This window comes from Pan troglodytes, chromosome 11, assembly GCF_028858775.2.
Source record: "Pan troglodytes isolate AG18354 chromosome 11, NHGRI_mPanTro3-v2.0_pri, whole genome shotgun sequence".
Classification (NCBI taxonomy): Eukaryota; Metazoa; Chordata; class Mammalia; order Primates; family Hominidae; genus Pan; species Pan troglodytes.
The window spans coordinates 96,753,106-96,772,666 of record NC_072409.2 but is presented as its reverse complement, the minus strand read 5'-3'; the positions used below and the strand labels follow the sequence as shown (position 1 = coordinate 96,772,666).

The 19,561-nt window shown below is 49.1% G+C and overlaps 1 pseudogene; it reads right to left on the bottom strand.

The window, feature by feature from the left end:
* Positions 1 to 137: 137 nt before the first annotated feature.
* Positions 138 to 19,561, bottom strand: part of LOC740890 (small ribosomal subunit protein eS6-like) — a 66,909-nt pseudogene continuing 47,485 nt past the window's right edge.

Here is a 19,561-nt window from a genome sequence, read left to right as displayed (position 1 = left end):
AGTTGATTTTTCAGTGAAACTCCAGAGGACAAAGGAAACGTTTTTCCTTGGCCCCTGCAGTAGGTTGCCATTAGATAGGGTGTGTACAGTGTGGCAGTCCTGGGGAGTGGCAGGACATTACCAAGGATTTGGCCAACCTGAGACTCCTGGAGGTTTTCAGGGTTTTGTTTGGTTCCCTCCAGGATTCGATTTACCGTCATTCAGCATCTGGCTCCTGTCTCTTTCTCACCAGCTTCTTCTCCGGACTTTACCTGTGTGAAAGGAAAATAAATCTTGGGACCCCAAAATCACTGAACCAAAGGGAAAAGTCAAGCTGGGGACTGTGTCACACAAACCTCCTATTCAAAGATAAGCTACATAAGCCAGGCGCAGTGGTTCATGCCTGTAATCTCAGCCCTTTGGGAGGCTGAGGCAGGCGATCACTTGAACCCAGGAGTTTGAGACCAGCCTGGGCAACATATTGAAATCCCGTCTCTACAGAAAATACAAAAGTTAGCCGGGTGTGGTGGCATGCGCCTGTAGTCCTACTTGCTGGGCTGAGGTGGAAGGATCATTTGAGCCTGGGTGGTCAAGGTTGCAGTTGGGGACCGCTATAATGGAGACACTGCACTCCAGCCTGGATAACAGAGTGAGACCCTGTCTCAAAAGAAAACAAAACAAAAAAGCTACATACCTCCCTCATAATTTGCCCACTAGGAAATTCCTTGTGGGCCCCAAGATCTTTACCCTAAAAAGTTCTGTTGAATTTCATCCTCACAATGTAAATTGATAGCTTATATTCACAGATGTGGGACATAGGACAGAACACAATAGCATCCCTCTGCTCACCTGAGACAAATTAATATTTGATTGCTCCCTCTGGCCTATGTTTATTTTATCTTATGTAAAAATGCAGATTCACTGAGCTAGATGAATGCGTGACTATTCCTCTACCCCCCCATCTCACATGTCAATGGCTAATCAAAGACTCGAAGGAATGCAAACATTTGCCTCTTACTGGCCCACACCCCTTAAAAATTTCTCCTCTCCCCAATATCCACTCCTTTCCCCTTTAGATATTGAAACCCTCAAAATCATCTTTGGAGAAAGGCACAGACCTGTCTCCCGTGTGTGTGTCCTTACCCTTGGCAAAATAAACTTCTAAATTGATTGAGCCCTGTCTCAGATACTTTGCGTTGCACCTATCTTAAATTTTAAGCTCTAGTCACACAGATTTACTTACAGTCCTTTGAACACATCCTATTATAGGATTCCTGTATGTCATTGCTCATGCTTTCTCCACCTTGTTCACTGGGAATTTATCCTTCAAATTCCCACCTGGGAGTGGTGGACAGATGCCACCACCCCCAGGAAGACCTCCCGACTACCTTAGATGGAATCTATCACTCAGACACCTTTGCACCTCCGTACTTTGTACATTTATGCTTGCTTTTTTTTTTTTTTGAGACGGAGTCTTCACTCTGGAGTGCAGTGGCACGATCTCCGCTCACTGCAAGCTCCGCCTCCCAGGTTCAAGCAATTCTCCTGCCTCAGCCTCCCGAGTAGCTGGCATTACAGTCATGTGCCATCATGCCTGGCTAATTTTTTTTTTTTTTTGAGATGGAGTCTCACTCTGTTGCCCAGGCTGGAGTGCAGTGGCATGATCTCAGCTCACTGCAACCTCCACCTCCTCGGTTCAAGCGATTCTCCTGCCTCAGCCTCCCGAGTAGCTGGGATTACAGGTGCCCACCACCATGCCCGGCTAATTTTTGCATTTTGAGTAGAGACGGCGTTTCACCATGTTGGCCAGGCTGGTCTCGAACTCCTGACCTCAGGTGATCCACCTGCCTCGGCCTCCCAAAGTGTTGGATTACAGGCGTGAGTCACTGTGCCTGGCTAAAACAATTTTTTTTTTTTTAAGATTGAGTCTCACTCTGTCGCCCAGGCTGGAGTGCAGTGGGGTGATCTCTGCTCACTGCAACCTCTGCCTCCTGGGTTCAAGTGATTCTTCTGCCTCAGCTTCCAGAGTGGCTGGGACTATATGTGTGCACCACCATGCCCAGCTAATTTTTGAACTTTTAGTAGAGACAGGGTTTCACCATATTGGCCAGGCTGGTAAAAAAAATTTTTTAATGAAAAAAAAAAGTTGGCCGGGTCCGGTGACTCACGCCTGTAATCCCAGCACTTTGGGAGGCCAAGGCAGGCGGATCACCTGAGGTCAGGAGTTCGAGACCAGCCTGACCAACGTGGAGAAACCCCATCTCTAATAAAAATACAAAATCAGCCAGGCGTGATGGCGCATGCCTATTGTCCCAGCTACTGGGGAGTCTGAGGCAGGAGAATCGCTTGAACCCAGGAGGCGGAGGTTGTGGTGAGCCGAGATCGCACCATTGCACTCCACCCTGGGCAACAGGTGCAAGACTCCATCTCAAAAAAAAAAAAAAAAGAAAAGAAAAACGTTTTGAAAAGTTGAGGAGAAGAAAAATAACGGTGATTACTTCATAAGACTTGTGGGGATTAAATGAATCAATTCACTCAACAGAATAATGCCAGGCACATAGAAATGGTAGCTATTATTCATGGTTTTTTGTTTGTTTGTTTGTTTGAACACACCCCGAGAACTGTTGCCTAAGAAAGCCTTCCTGGGCATTGAGCTGAAGAGAGCTCAGCTCACAGGATTATTGGAAGGGACTTCAAGGGACCAGTAATATCCTAGGCCCCTTCCAGTCTGCCTTCCTAGACTAAGAAGTATAGGAGACTCTGCTGGAAAAGCCACCTTTTCTAGAGTTTGTATTATAGCAACTCACGCTTCTTTGGGTATGTTACTGATGCAAAGTAATATTGATATAGCAAGAAAAAAAAAATCTGGCAGTGGAGTTTCCTCTTCCGGAGACAAGACAACAGTCTCCCTTTCTTCCCATAATTTCTCGTCCCTCCCCCAAGAGCTCCATGTGCTCCAGCTACAGCCACCTGCATCCCTTTCTTCATTAAGCTCATCCTCCCTGTCATAGCTCCTCTTCAGATATACTGCTCCCTCTGTCTGTATTGCCTGACCCTCTGGAAAACTCCACTTTCTCTGTGTAGCTCAGCTTTTCACCTCTCTGAGGCGCTCCCCAGCCCTAAATCATAAACTAGTAAATGGCAGAGCCGGGCCCTGCATAGGGTTTGTCTAATTCTAAAGTCTACATTGTTACTTCTACTAAGTGTGTGCTCTTGGGCAACAAATACACTTAACCTGACAGGCTTCAGTGTCCACATAGACATCATAAGATGAAGGAATTAGACTTGATGATATCTAGGGTTCCCTTCAGTTGTGTTGTCTTAATCAACAACAACAACAAAAACAATTGCTTACATTGTATATGGCTTTATAATGTCCTTTCCAAAACATTATCTCAGACAGGTGACTTTTGCTATTCTCTTGTCACAAGATAGCTCTATCCAATCACAGAGGAAAGTTCCTATATTCATTTCTTCTTTTCTTTTCTTTCGTTCTTTTTTATTATTTTGAGACGGAGTCTCATTCCGTTGCCCTGGCTGGAGTGCAATGGCACAATCTCGGCTCACTCTAACCTCCACCACCCGGGCTCAAGCAATTCTCCTGCCTCAGCCTCCAGAGCAGCTGGGATTACAGGCGCCTGCCACCATGCCCGGCTATTTTTTGTATTTTTGGTAGAGATGGGGTTTCACCATGTTGGCCAGGCTGGTCTTGAACGCCTGACCTTGTGATCTGCCCACCTCAGCTTCCCAAAGTGCTGGGACTATAGGTGTGAGCCACCGCTCCCAGCTTTTTTTTTTTTTTTTTTTTTTTTTTTTGAGACAGAGTCTCTCTGTGTCACCCAGCTGGAGTGCAATGGTGCGATCTCGGCTCACTGCAACCTTCACCTCTCGGGTTCAAGTGATTCTCCCTCAGCCTCCCGAGTAGCTGGGATTACAGGCGCATGCCACCACACCTGGCTAATTTTTGTATTTTTAGTAGAATTGGGGTTTCTCCATGTTGGCCAGGCTGGTCTCAAACTCCTGACCTCAGATGATCCACCCACCTTGGCATCCCAAAGTGGTGGGATTATAGACATAAGCCACCATGGCCGGCCTCATTTCTTCCTTTCACCTGAGCTTGAAATTAGATCAAACTACTTTTCTTATGAATCAGAGACCAAGATAATGGGGTTACAAGTTACCAATCAGAAGGCCAGATGATTTCTGTTTTGACCAGTTCAACTTCCATGCAAACTGGTCAGCAGCAAGAACAATTTCTTGGATGACTCAATTACTCAGCATTCTTAATCACCCCTGAACTTGATCCTCTGCTTTTCTTTTTGTGTTTCTTCTCCAAATACCATGAAGAGGAAAAGGCAATGCCTCTTTCACATGGACCTTGTTTTGACTTTGTTTCCAAAGAGACCAACCTCCTTCTCCCCATCTAAACCAAATCTTTGAGCCTGCCCTGGCCCCTTCTCTTTCTGAAACAGGTAATTCAAGCAAAAGGATTCAAAAGATAGACCTTGTCAATTTCAAATCTATTTCTCATCTAGACTACTTGTCTTCTCTATTTTGAAGCTAGCTGTATGTTTGAGATCTCATGAACTGAAATTATCCTGGGCTGTCACAATTTCAAGTATTTTTATTCTCTTTACATGAATGCAGTTGTTTAGTAAATTCATAATTGTAGCTTGCTTTTTATTATTTGTTTATATCTAATTCATTCTCCACCACACAAAAGATTTAAACTGCCTTACAAAAATGCACAGAGTATAGGAGGAATAAACTTTAAGTAAGCAAGAAGAATAAAGCAAAGAGAAATTCAGAAGAAGATTTTAGTTTTCTGGGTTTTTGTTTTGTTTTGTTTTGTCTTTTTGAGACAGGGTCTTACTCTGTCACCCAGGCTAAAGTGGAGTGACATAACACTTATAGCTTTTATATTGTCATCACCACATCAAGCAATTAAGGTTCACAATAGGAAAAACTCATGATTCACCAAAAATGAAGAAACAACTCCCAATCTACTGTATACAAATAAGGTGTGCACTGGAGCTTATCAATTACAGTAAGCTCTTTTGTGGTTTCTTAGTGGAGCATTGTATAATGGAAAAACCATTGACTTTTTTTCAGGCAGCCCCTGAATCAGAATAGGTTCAGAGAGACTCCTGAAAAACCACTGACTTTGAAATCAGATTTCCCAACTTTGAATCCATGCATACTATGGTGATAATAATACCTACCTCAAAAGATCATTGTGGAGAAAAATATGACAGTGTATATAAAAACCTAAACATACTACAAGGCAAGTAGTAGTTTCTTTTCTTTTTTTTTTTTTTTTTGAGATGGAGTCTTGCTCTGTCACCCAGGCTGGAGTGCAGTGGCGCGATCGTGGCTCACTGCAAACCTCCACCTCCCGGGTTCAAGCGAGTCTCGTGCCTCAGCCTCCTAAGTAGCTGGGACTACAGGCACGTGCCACCACCCTCGGCTAATTTTTTGTATTTTTTTAGTAGAGACGAGGTTTCACCATGTTGGCCAGGATGGTCTCGATTTCCTGACCCAGTGCTCTGCCCACCTCAGCCTCCCAAAGTGCTGGGATTACCGGTGTGAGCCACCATGCCTGGCCTGCAAATAGTAGTTTCTAAATCTTTGTTATTTCCTGTCTCCTTTTAATTTTGCTTTGATCACAGAAAAATAGAGCTAACTACAATTTGGGTCATGAGAATTATAGAATTTTTGAGCAGGAAGAGAATCTGTTGACGGTCTTATCAGTGGGTCTCTGTGTGCTTCTGTGTGCATGACAATGGCCTGAGCACTTGCTAAAAATGCAGATTCTAGGGCCTCATCTCCAGAGATTCTTATTCACCTGATCTAGGACACAATCCAGAAACTTTTATTTTATTTTTAAATGATTAGTTTAGTTTATAGAGACAGTATCTCACTCTTTTGCTCAGGGCTGGTCTTGAACTCGTGGGCTCAAGCGATCCTCCCACCTTGGCCTCCCGAAGTGTTGGGATTACAAGTGTGAGCCACCCAGGTCATTCTGATGCGGGTGATCCAAGAACCACAGATTAAGAAACACCGCATTCAAGTCAGACTCTTCATTTACAGAGGGTTACAGCAATCGAGTTATTTGCCTAAGGTACCACAGCTGGCAGATTGAAACCAGGACCTGGGGTGCGTGACTCCACGGCCTTTCCTCCATGCTGCATTGCTTCCACAATGCATATAAAAATACAACTAAACAATAAGTCTATTTCACCTCATCATTTTTGCATAAATTGCCCTTTATTGCTGGGCACAGTGGCTCACACCTGTAATCCCAGTACTTTGGGAGGCCAACATGGGTGGATCCCTTGAGGCCAGGAGTTCAAGACCAGCCTGGCCAACATGGTGAAACCCCATCTCTACTAAAAATACAAAAATTAGCCAGGCATGGTGGCACATGTCTGTTTTATACATTTTTTTTTGTTTTTTGTTTTTTGTTTTTTACAATTTACAAAATACCTTCTCATGTGAAGTGGGAAGGACATGTTTTTCCTATTCTGTCCTCTGCCTGAAAGAGATTAAGTTACCTGTTCAAGTTTCCCCAGTTTGTAAGTATAGAGTTAGATCAAAGATCCTGTCTACAACCTTTGAAGCCAAAGTTTTTTCAGTTATATTATGCTGTCTCTGAGGGATAAATGTCTGAAGGTCCCCAGTGAATGTTTGTTGAATGAATGTTGAAAGAAAGAGCAAGAGGGAATGAGGTAATGAGAAAGAAAGACAAAAAAAAAACAAAAAACAAAAAAAACTGAGCATTATTCCCTTAAGGGGGCCAGAAAGGAATTGTTTGTTCTTGGTAGATAGAGAAGGCTATGTAAAGTTAACATCCCCCTCAGGCCGAGCGCAGTGGCTCACACCTATAATCCTAGCAGGAGTTCAGGACCAGCCTGGCCAATATGGTGAAACCTTGTCACTACTAAAAATACAAAAAATTAGCCGGGCATGGTGGCACACGCCTGTAATCCCAACTACATGGGAGGCTAAGACAGGAGAATCGCTTGAACCTGGAAGGCAGAGGTTGCAGTGGGCCAAGATTGTGACATTGCACTCCAGCCTGGGCAACAGAACGAGATTTCCTCTCAAAAAATAAAAACAACTCCCTCAACACAGACAGACACACACACACACTTCTTCCCCCACACACTATTGAAGCAGCCATTGTAAAATTGTAACTGAGACAGTGAAAGAGATCTGACCTAACCAACATCATCTTGCTTCTCGCCTCCAAGCTGTACTTGTTCACTCCTGGATGTAGGCTGAACTAACTTTAGGAGGAACTTAGTTTAGAGGTTTTGTTTTTTTTTTGTTTTCGTTTTTTTGTTTTTTGATACGTTGTTTTGCTCTTGTTATCCAGGCTGGAGTGCAGTGGTGCAATCTTGGCTCACTGCAGCCTCCACCTCCTCAGTTCAAGCGATTCTCCTGCCTCAGCCTCTGGAGTAGCTGGGATTACAGACATGTGCCACCACACCCTGCTAATTTTGTATTTTTAGTAGAGACGGGGTTTCTCCATGTTGGTCAGGCTGGTCGCAAACTCCTGACCTCAGGTCATCCACCCACCTTGGCATCCCAAAGTGCTGGGATTACAGGCGTGAGCTACCGTGCCCGGCTATAGTTTAGAGTTTAAAGCAAAGATGATAACACCCCTTTCCCAAAACAAACCCCCTTCTTGCCTAGGGACTAGACTGCCTTTGTAGGACTGTCAAATTAGCTGCAAGATTAGAAATTATGGTTTAGGGCCGGGAGCAGTGGCTCATGCTTGTAATCCCAGCACTTTGGGAGGCCGAGGTAGGTGGATCATGAGGTCAGGAGTTCAAGACCAGCCTGGCCAAGATGGTGAAACCCCATCTGTACTAAAAATACAAAAATCAGCTGGGCATGATAGTGGGTACCTGTGATCCCAGCTACTCAGGAGACTAAGGCAGAGAATTGGTTGAACCCGAGAGGCGGAGGTTGCATTGAGCCGAGATTGTGCCACTGAACTCCAGCCTGGGCAACAGAGCGAGACTCTGTCTCAAAAAAAAAAAAAATATTATAGTTTAGTAGTCATGAAACTGGAGGCTACACGACTCTGACCCTCTCCAAATTGCTCCTGGGAATAACATCACCTAAATTTTAGGTTTATTGTAAAACCTAAAACCAGTGCTTAAGGTATTTTGCGGATCCTTCACTTGATGGATCAGCTGGCACAACCTAGATCAATAAACTAGCTCATCTGATCTTATAGCCCTCCCACCCAGGAACTGACTTAGTGCAAGAATACAGCTTTGACCCTATGATTTCATCTCTGACCTGACCAATCAGCACCTCCAGATCACTGGCTTCCCCCTACCCACCAAATTGTGCTTGAAAATCCTGATACCTGGTGGGCCAGGCACGGTAGCTCACACCTGTAATCCCAGCACTTTGAGAGGCTGAGGCAGGCAGACCACCTGAGGTCAGGAGTTCAAGATCAGCCTGACCAACATGGAGAAACCCCGTCTCTACTAAAAATACAAAAATTAGCCAGGTGTGGTGGCATATGCCTGTAATCCCAGCTATTCAGGAGGCTGAGGCAGGAGGTTTGCTTGAACCCAGGAAGCGGAGGTTGCAGTGAACCAGATCGCACCATTGCACTCTGGAATAGCTGCCTCTGCAGTTTTGTTGGAGGCAAGTGCTGTTGCTAGCCACGTTTGGGAAAAAAACAAAAAACAAACAAAAAAAAAACCCTGAGACCTTTTATTTTGGCTCAGTATTTTTTTTTTTTTAAGAGGCAAAGTTTCACTGTGTTGTCCAGGCTGGCCTCAAACTCTTGGGCTCAAGCCGTCCTCCTGCCTCAGCCTCCCATGTAGTTAGGACTACAAGTGCAGGCTTGAGAAGCCATGTCCAGCTCAAGCTAGGCTTCCTTCATTTTTGTGAAGATGCCTGATCCTTTCATTTCTGAGTCCTATTTTTTGAGAGCCAGTAGGAAAGAGGAGTAGGAGAAAAGGAGTGATTTTTTATATATATTAGTATGTTAATTTTGGAAAGAGAACTGAGCTAAAGTTTCAGGAATAACTTAACCATTATATTCACTGTCTATACCTCAACATTCCAGCTCTGGAATTGCATTTGGCAAATATTCTTTTCTTAGGTTGGCTTCTGACAGGGCTAATGTTAGTAGTTCTTAATGACTCAAAAACAACTGAGGGAGTTCGGGGTACTATGACTTTACCAATCAGTGCCAGTGTATCTCATTCTCTGAGTTGGTAGAGTGAATCCCTCAAGGTCAGGATTAATTTTTGTCATCCCTGGACAAGTCATTTCTTTTTTTTTTTTTTTTTTTTTTTTTTTTTTTTTTCCAAGGCAGAAGAATTTTTCTTAGTACAGAACAAAATGAAAAGTCTCCCATGTCTACCTCTTTCTACACAGACACAGCAACCATCCGATTTCTCAATCTTTTCCCCACCTTTCCCCCCTTTCTATTCCACAAAACCGCCATTGTCTTCATGGCCCGTTCTCAATGAGCTGTTGAGTACACCTGCCAGATGGGGTGGTGGCCGGGCAGAGGAGCTCCTCACTTCCCAGTAGGGGCGGCCGGGCAGAAGCGCCCCTCACCTCCCGGACGGGGCGGCTGGCCGGGCGGGGGGCTGACCCCCCACCTCCCTCCCGGACAGGGCGGCTGGCCGGGCAGAGGGGCTCCTCACTTCCCAGTAGGGGCGGCCGGGCAGAGGCGCCCCTCACCTCCCCGACGGGGCGGCTGGCCCGGCGGGGGGCTGACCCCCCCACCTCCCTCCCGGAGGGGGCGGCTGGCCGGGCAGAGGGGCTCCTCACTTCCCGGTAGGGGCGGCCGGGCAGAGGCGCCCCTCACCTCCCGGACAGGGCGGCTGGCCGGGCGGGGGGCTGATCCCCCCACCTCCCTCCCGGACGGGGCGGCTGGCCGGGCGGGGGGCTGACCCCCCCACCTCCCTCCCGGACGGGGCGGCTGGCCGGGCGGGGGGCTGACCCCCCCACCTCCCTCCCGGACGGGGCGGCTGGCCGGGCGGGGGGCTGACCCCCCCACCTCCCTCCCGGACGGGGCGGCTGGCCGGGCGGGGGGCTGACCCCCCCACCTCCCTCCCGGACGGGGCGGCTGGCCGGGCGGGGGGCTGACCCCCCCACCTCCCTCCCGGACGGGGCGGCTGGCCGGGCGGGGGGCTGACCCCCCCACCTCCCTCCCGGACGGGGCGGCTGGCCGGGCGGGGGGCTGACCCCCCCACCTCCCTCCCGGACGGGGCGGCTGGCCGGGCGGGGGGCTGACCCCCCCACCTCCCTCCCGGACGGGGCGGCTGGCCGGGCGGGGGGCTGACCCCCCCACCTCCCTCCCGGACGGGGCGGCTGGCCGGGCGGGGGGCTGACCCCCCCACCTCCCTCCCGGACGGGGCGGCTGGCCGGGCGGGGGGCTGACCCCCCCACCTCCCTCCCGGACGGGGCGGCTGGCCGGGCGGGGGGCTGACCCCCCCACCTCCCTCCCGGACGGGGCGGCTGGCCGGGCGGGGGGCTGACCCCCCCACCTCCCTCCCGGACGGGGCGGCTGGCCGGGCGGGGGGCTGACCCCCCCACCTCCCTCCCGGACGGGGCGGCTGGCCGGGCGGGGGGCTGACCCCCCCACCTCCCTCCCGGACGGGGCGGCTGGCCGGGCGGGGGGCTGACCCCCCCACCTCCCTCCCGGACGGGGCGGCTGGCCGGGCGGGGGGCTGACCCCCCCACCTCCCTCCCGGACGGGGCGGATGGCCGGGCGGGGCGCTGACCCCCCCACCTCCCTCCCGGACGGGGCGGCTGGCCAGGCAGAGGGGCTCCTCACTTCCCAGAAGGGGCGGCCGGGCAGAGGCGCCCCTCACCTCCCGGATGGGGCGGCTGGCCAGGCGGGGGGCTAACCCCCCCACCTCCCTCCCGGACGGGGCGGCTGGCCGGGCAGAGGGGCTCCTCACTTCCCAGTAGGGGCGGCCGGGCAGAGGCGCCCCCCCCACCTCCTGGACAGGGCGGCTGGCCGGGCAGGGGGCTGATCCCCCCACCTCCCTCCCGGACGGGGCGGCTGGCCGGGCGGGGGGCTGACCCCCCCACCTCCCTCCCGGATGGGGCGGCTGGCCGGGAGGGGGGCTGACCCCCCCACCTCCCTCCCGGACGGGGCGGCTGGCCGGGCAGAGGGGCTCCTCACTTCCCAGTAGGGGCGGCCGGGCAGAGGTGCCCCTCACCTCCCGGACGGGGCGGCTGGCCGGGCGGGGGGCTGACCCCCCCATCTCCCTCCCAGACGAGGAGGGAGGACGCTTCTCACTTCTCAGACGGGGTGGCTGCCGGGCGGAGGGGCTCCTCACTTCTCAGACGGGGCGGTTGCCAGGCAGAGGGTCTCCTCACTTCTCAGACAGGGCGGCCGGGCAGAGACACTCCTCACATCCCGGACGGGGCGGCAGGGCAGAGGTGCTCCCCACATCTCAGACGATGGGCGGCCGGGCAGAGACGCTCCTCACTTCCCAGATGTGATGGCGGCCGGGAAGAGGCGCTCCTCACTTCCTAGATGGGATGGCGGCCGGGCAGAGACGCTCCTCACTTTCCAGACTGGGGAGCCAGGCAGAGGGGCTCCTCACATCCCAGACGATGGGCAGTCAGGCGGAGACGCTCCTCACTTCCCAGACGGGGTGGCTGCCAGGCAGAGGCTGCAATCTCGGCACTTAGGGAGGCCAAGGCAGGCGGCTGGGAGGTGGTTGTAGCGAGCCGAGATCACGCCACTGCACTCCAGCCTGGGCGCCATTGAGCACTGAGTTAACGAGACTCCGTCTGCAATCCCGGCACCTCGGGAGGCCGAGGCCGGCGGATCACTCGCGGTTAGGAGCTGGAGACCAGCCCAGCCGACACATCGAAACCCCGTCTCCACCAAAAAAATACGAAAACCAGTCAGGCGTGGCGGCGCACGCCTGCAATCGCAGGCACTCGGCAGGCTGAGGCAGGAGAATCGGGCAGGGAGGTTGCAGTGAGCTGAGATGGCAGCAGCACCGTCCAGCTTCGGCTCGGCATCAGAGGGAGACCGTGGAAAGAGGGGAGAGGGGAGAGGGGAGAGGGGGGAGGGGGGAGGGGAGAGGGGAGAGGGGAGAGGGGAGAGGGAGCTCTATCTACCACACAGTCCTTCTCTGAACTCAACAGGACATTCTTTAATTATAAGTCATTTCTTTTATCTGGGCCAATTACTCAAAGCTCCACATTCAACTTAATATTTCATTAAAGAAAAATCCAAAAGGCTTCACTATGTGAAGACAGAGGGTTACATCATGATTTCCAAAGTTTAGCAAACATGTGATTACCACACTACTTATAAATGTTATGAAATCCATCAAGAATTCAGAATTTATCTTCTAAAATGTAAGGCTATATTGATGTCAAGTCAGCCTGATGTAATTTTAACAGATCTCTAAAACACACAAAAAATCATCTGATTGAGGCATGCAAAGAGGCAGAGAAAAATAAAAGAAGAAACAAAAAACAAATCAATGGCCGAGTCTGGTGGCTCAGGCCTGTAATCACAGCACTTTGGGAGGCTGAGACAGGCAGATCACTTTTGGTCAGGAGTTTGAGACCAGCATGGCCAATGTGGTGAAACCCCGTCTCTACTAAAAATACAAAAATTAGCCAGGTATGGGGTCTCATGCCTGTAGTCCCAGCTACTCGGGAGGCTGAGGCAGGAGAATCGCTTGAAGCTGGGAAGCAGAGGTTGCAGTGAGCCGAGATCACACCACTGCACTCCAGCCTGGGTGACAGAGCAAGACTCCATCTCAAAAAACAAAAACAAAACCAAATCAATCTGTCTTTGAAGTTAGAGCACTGCAATGAAAAAATAAAAAAGGTTTGTGATCCAAAGTTATGCTGTAAGAATGGCATCTACCATAGCAACATCACTTTTCTTTTTTTCTTTTCTTTTCTTTTTTTTTTTTTTTTTGAGATGGAGTTTCACTCTGCTGCCCAGGCTGGAGTGCAGTGGCATGATCTCGGCTCACTGCAGCCTCTGCCTCCTGAGTTCAAGCAATTCTTCTGCCTCAGCATCCCAAGTAGCTGGGATTACAGGTGCCTGCCACCAGGCCCTGGCTAATTTTTTGTGTTTTTAATAGAGACGGGGTTTCACTATGTTGACCAGGCTGGTCTCGAACTCCTACCTCAAGTGTTCCGCTCCCCCACTCCTCCCAAAGTGCTGGGATTACAGGCATAAGCCATCGTGCCCAGCTGAAACATCACTTTTTTCTTTTCTTTTCTTTTCCTTTTTTTGAGACAGAGTCTTGCTCTGTTCCCCGGGCTAGAGTGCAATGGTGCAATCTCTGCTCGCTGCAACCTCCACCTACCGAATTCAAACGATTCTCCTGCCTCAGCCTCACCAGTAGCTGGGACTACAGGTGTGTGCCACCACACTGGCTAATTTTTTGTATTTTTAGTAGAGACGGCGTTTCACTGTGTTAGCCAGGATGGTCTCGATCTCCTGACCTCATGATCCGCCTGCCTCGGCCTCCTAAAGTGCTGGGATTACAGGTGTGAGCCACCGTTCTCAGCCTGAAACATCACTTTTGTAAGCTTCCAGAAATGTTCAGGCTTAGGCTTTAGCAAATGAAATCACTCTAGTCTACTGTCGGAGAAGAAGAAACAGTCCATTGCTCTGAAACTAAAATACAGATCAGCCATGAATCTGCCCTTGTTGACATTCATCACTCAGATTCTGATTAGATACAACTAACAGAAATGGAATATGAACTCAGAAACACTCTGCCACCCCTCCACTCCCTATATTAACGCATCTCAGGCTGGCTTTATAGGACTACAGATGTAACCCTGGAAATGTAGAATGGCTAAATCCAAACGTCTCTAGTTAACCAAGAGCTGAATTAAATTAATGTCATACATATAATGCATCTTGATTTTTTTTTTTTTTTTTTTTGAGACAGAGTCTCGCTCTGTCACCCAGACTGGAGTGCGGTGGCACGATGTCGGCTCACTGCAATCTCCACCTCCTGGGTTCAAGTAATTCTCGTGCCTCAGCCTCCTGAGTAGCTGGGATCACAGGCGCCTGCCACCATGACTGGCTAATTTTGTTTTTGTTTTTGTTTTTGTTTTTGTTTTGAGACAAGTTTCACTCCATCACCCAGGCTGGAGTGCAGTGGTGTGATCTCGGCTCACTGCAACCTCCACCTCTTAGGTTCAAGCGATTCTCCTGCCTCCCAAGTAGCTGGGACTACAGGCACCTGCCACGGTGCCTGGCTAATTTTTGTAATTTTGGTAGATTCGGGGTTTTGCCATGTTGGCCAGGCTGGTCTCGAATTCCTGACCTCAGGTGATCTGCCTGCCTCGGCCTCCCAAAGTGCTGGGATTATAGGCGTGAGCCACTGTGCTTGACCAATTTTTTTTTTTTTTTTTTTTTTTGAGATGGAGTCTTGATCTGTGGCTCAGGCTGGAGTGCAGTGGTGAGATGTGGGTTCACTGCAACCTCTGCCTCCCAGATTCAAGCGGTTCTCCTGCCTCAGTCTCCCAAGTAGCTGGTATTACAGGTGTGTACCACCATGCCTGGCCAATTTTTGTATTTTTAGTAGAGACGGGATTTCACCATGTTGGCCAGCCTGGTCTTGAACTCTTGACCTCAGGTAATCCACCTGCCTTGGCCTCCCAAAGTGCTATGCATGAGCCACCGTGCCTAGCCCAAAGTGTGGTTTTTAGATGGATATTTGTATCAGATTCTACTTAATGCTCATAGAACTAAACAACTAACAAGAGAAGTCACTGATGAGTGCTAAATTCTACCTAGAACTTGGTTACAGAAAGCCTGTAATTGGATGCAGCTCACTGTCCTAGAAAATCCAAGCAAAATTTTACACATGTATGTGAATCAAGGACTCCCATAGCAGCTTGGAGATTGTCAGTTAGGGAGTCTCAAACTGCAAGTTAATTCATGAGCCAAAACATATTCTCTCAAATGTTCTGTAAAAGTGTGGACGTGGGAGCATAAACTCAGCAAAGCAGCCACACTGTTACAGAATGAATAAGAATCTAGGGGGCTGGATGCGGTGGCTCACACCTATAATCCCAGCACTTTGGGAGGCCGAGGCAGGTGGATCATTTGAGGTCAGGAGTTCGAGACCGGCCTGACCAACATGGTGAAACCCCGTCTCTACTAAAATACAAAAAATTACCTGGGTGGTAGTGGCATGCACTTGTAATCCCAGCTACTCGGGAGGCTGAGGTGGGAGAATCCCTTGAGCCTGAGAGGCGGAGGTTGCAGTGAACTGAGATCAGGCCACTGCACTCCAGTCTGGGTGAGAGAGTGAGACTGTGTCACAAAAGAAAAAAAAAAAACAAAACACACACACACACACACACACAAAGAATCTAGGTCTCTATCTCCTTTCTCCAAGCAACATGTATCCTTGAAACACAAGGACTACTCTCTGGAACTGCTTAGTGGCTGGTGCACTGAGTGGGTATGCCCAAAACGCACACGGTTTTACTTCCATGAGGGAGTCGAAGTTTAACTTGCAGGTTTCCCAGTAATTGTTTACAAAAGGGTTTCTCCTCAAGCCACCACTACAGAATATCCTTGCTAGGCATAAAAAATATGGCCCCTTCCCTTTACATGCTCATAAGAACTTCAGGGATGCTTGGGCAGAAACCACACCTAGACCACCATGTTCTTCTTCCTCTTTTTTTTTTTTTTAATAGAGATGGGGCCTTGGTATGTTGCCCAGGCTAGTCTCAAACTCCTGGGCTCAGGCGATCTTCCCACCCCATCCTCCCAAAGTGTTGGGATTACATGCGTGAGCCCCTGTGCCTGGCCTATCACCATGTTCTTGACAGCTCTCCACCAGGGGAGCATATGAGGCTCATAACCAGTTCTTATTTATTTAATGGAGGGTGGGGGAGATTCTGATTGGGGTAGTCTCGGACTGAACTAAATTTTAATATATTCATGTTAAATAAATGATTTGGCTACCTAATTAATAACACAATTTCCTGTGAAAGATAAAAATCAAGAACTGAAGACTATTTCCAAGAAAAAGAATAGTGGTGATTTTGTTACATTTATTCTTTCTCTCTCTTTTTCTCTTGTACCCACCCATACACACAGATTGAGACATACACTCCAAACTGCCAAGGAATCTGTTTGTGGTGCAATTTTTGGAAGTCGAAGATATTGCACATTTTAAGTCACAACCTGGCTGGGCACAGTGGCTCATAATCCCAGCAATTTGGGAAGCTGAGGCAGGCGGATGACTTGAGCTCAGGAGTTGGAGACCAGCCTGGGCAACGTGTCGAAACTCTGGCTCTACAAAATATACAAAAATTAACTGGGTGTGGTGGCATGCACCCATTATCCCAGCTACCCAGGAGGTTGAGGTGACAGAATGGCTTGAGCCTGAGAGGTGGAGGCTGCAATGAACCAAGACTGCACCACTGCACTCCCTCCTGGGTGTCAGAGCTCTATCCTGTCTCAAAAAAAAAAAAAAAAAAAAGACACAATCTGCTTCAAAATCAGAAAGCATGCCATCTCGAGAGATATACCAAATAATTGGCAATGGTGATCTGGGATAGATGGGCAGGGATCATAAAAAAACTTCCACACTTTTCATATTATATATTTCTTATAATGTTTGAACATGTTTAGTGAGCCTATATTTCTCCTTTTGTAAGCAGAAAGTATAACACAGAGAAAGTTTAAAAACAAAAGCAGCATGCCACATCTCTTAGCAGTGGACCACATACTACCATCATTCACTTCATGCCGGACTCCTTGTGATAGTTCTGCCTGTTCATGAGAATCCCTGATTCACAATCTCCAAGCAGCTGTGAGGGTCCCTGAAAAGATTTGGCAGCTCCTTACCAGTCCTCTGAATGGGTAGAAAATCAGGCAGGCACAGTGGCTCACGCCTGTAATCCCAGCACTTTGGGAGGCCAAGGTGGGCGGACCACAAAGTCAGGAGTTCAAGACCAGCCTGGCCAACGTAGTGAAACCCTGTCTCTACTAAAAATACAAAAATTAGCCGGGTGTGGTGGCACATGCCTTTAATCCTAGCTACTCGGGAGGCTGAGGCAGGAGAATCGCTCAAACCCAGGAGGCAGAGGTTGCAGTGAGACGAGACCGCACCACTGCACTCCAGCCTGGGTGACAGAGCAAGACTCTGTCTCAAAAAAAAAAAAAAAAAAAAAAAGGAGGGGCTGGGCGCGGTGGCTCACGCCTGTAATCCCAGCACTTTGGGTGGCCGAAGCGGGCGGATCACGAGGTCAGGAGTTTGAGACCAGCCTGGCCAACATGGTGAAACCCCATCTCTACTAAAAATACAAAAATTAGCCAAGTGTGCTGGTTTGTGCCTGTAATCCCAGCTACTTGGGAGGCTGAGGCAGGAGAATCGCTTGAACCCGGAAGGCAGGGGGTTGCAGTGAGCTGAGATCTTGCCATTGCGCTCCAGCCTGGGCAACAGGGCAGGACTCCGTCTCAAAAAAACAAACAAAACAAAACAAAACCAAAAAAATCACACATGCAGATACAAATCTGGGACAAAGTAGAAGCCCTTGGGCTTCCTTTCCTTGTAACCTTTTCCCTCGGGTCTGTCAGGACTGTCTTCACCATCAGCATGAGCAATTTCCCTGTGGGTCCTTACCTATCTTCTCACCCCCATGTGCCTTTTGTTTATGGTTGATTTCCCAGGCCTCTCTGCAAATGGCTAAGGGACACAGAGGTTTAATCTGGTATTGACTGTCAACACTAACAAACCTCATGCTTAGTGAAAGATGTGCTTAGAACTGAACTGTTAGGTAGAGCCCTAAAAATGTGTGGAGAAAGAATGTTGAAGATGAGGTGGGGAACTTCCGTGCTTTTGGGCATGGAAACCATTTAGCATAGTGCACATTGGCAGGATGTCAAGAAACTGTTTTCCATGACCCCCAAAAGAATAATATACTGTATTCAAGGAGGCCCTGGCAAGTGTGCAGCCCTGTACTGAGTAACATTAGGGAATCAACAGAGGTAAAATTAATGATCCCTCGGCTGGGTGCAGTGGCTCATGCCGGTAATCCCAGCACTTTGGGAGGCCAAGGCAGATGGATCATGAGGTCAGGAGTTCAAGACCAGCCTGGCCAACATGGTGAAACCCCATCTCTACTAAACAAATACAAAAATTAGTCGGGCGTGGTGGTGCACACCTGTAATCCCAGCTACTGGGGAGGCTGAGGCAGGAGAATCTCTTGAACCCAGGAGGTGGAGGTTGCAGTGAGCTGAGATCACACCACTGCACTCTAGCCTGGGTGACAGACAAAGACACTGTCTCAAAAAAAAAAAATTTCATGACCCCTGCTCTTGAAGAGCCCAGAATATATAGTTAGTAACTGAGATCTCTGTTGTAAACAGGCAAGGCAATACTGTTCTCTCTCTTTCTCTCTCATGGTGTATGTGTGCATGTGTGTAAGGTACTGATTCCTTACTACATGGACTCAACAAGACCAGCTCATCACCAGTCTGCTACATAGACAAGTTCCTTGAAGACATTCTTCATGTCTTCACCAAGTCATGTACTGATGGCCAAGCCTTCCCTTTTCTGTGGCCCCTGGCTTTGGCACACTCCTCCTCATCACTAGCCACACTTGCTGTCTCTGTGGGGATGCACGAGCAGAAGGGCTGCTTTCACACACCTCAGCTTACCCCAGTTGCTTCAAACTACTCTCCACCTCCCTTGCTTGGTAGCCTTTCTTCCATGCATCATTTCAGTGTCAGCCACTGCTAGATTATTAGCCCTTGAGGGCTCCTGCTTTCTTTTCCGGCCAAGCACACTTCAGGAAGAAAGCCATAATTGTTCTGACAAAACGTTCTGTTCAACAAGAATGAACTCAAAATGGAATTCTGGGAACTCAGGCAAACAACTATTGCCAATCAGGTTGCTGCCAGCCAACTCCAAGAACGGTCTGGAAGTAAGAGCCTGCTGATTGCTCTGCCTCCTCCCACCCTATGTCAAATGGTGTCGTGCTCACAGCTGACAATGTCTCCATTCTCCTGATGACACCATTTCAAAAGACTTAAATCATCTCCTCCTTTGACCAGCATGTGTGGGTTTATGACGTTCCTTGCCAAGCCACAGGGTCATCTGCAAATGGTAATTCTCCTGGCCTGGGTAAGTTCCCAGAACCACTAGGTTGGCCATATAATTACAAACTCCAGAGCATTAATAAAGACAAGGAAAAGTGAAGTGGCTGGCTCATGCCCATAATCTCAGCACTTTGGGAGGCTGAAGCATGAGGATTCTTGAGCCCAGAAATTCCAGACCAGCCTGGGCAACATAGTGAAACCTCATCTGTATAAAAAAATACAATAATTAGCCAGGTACAGTGGTGTGTGCCTGTAGCCTGTAGTCCCAGCTACTAAAGAGGCTGAGGTGGGAAGATTGCTTGAGCCGGGTTGCAGTGAGCCGAGATCAGGCAACTGCACTCTGGCCTGGGTAACAGAGCAAGACTGTCTCAAAACAAAAAAAGAAAGAAGAAAAGTGGAGTGGACAATGGAGGAGGACAAATTATTTTACAAAGAACAACAACAACAAAAATACCTTGAAATCTT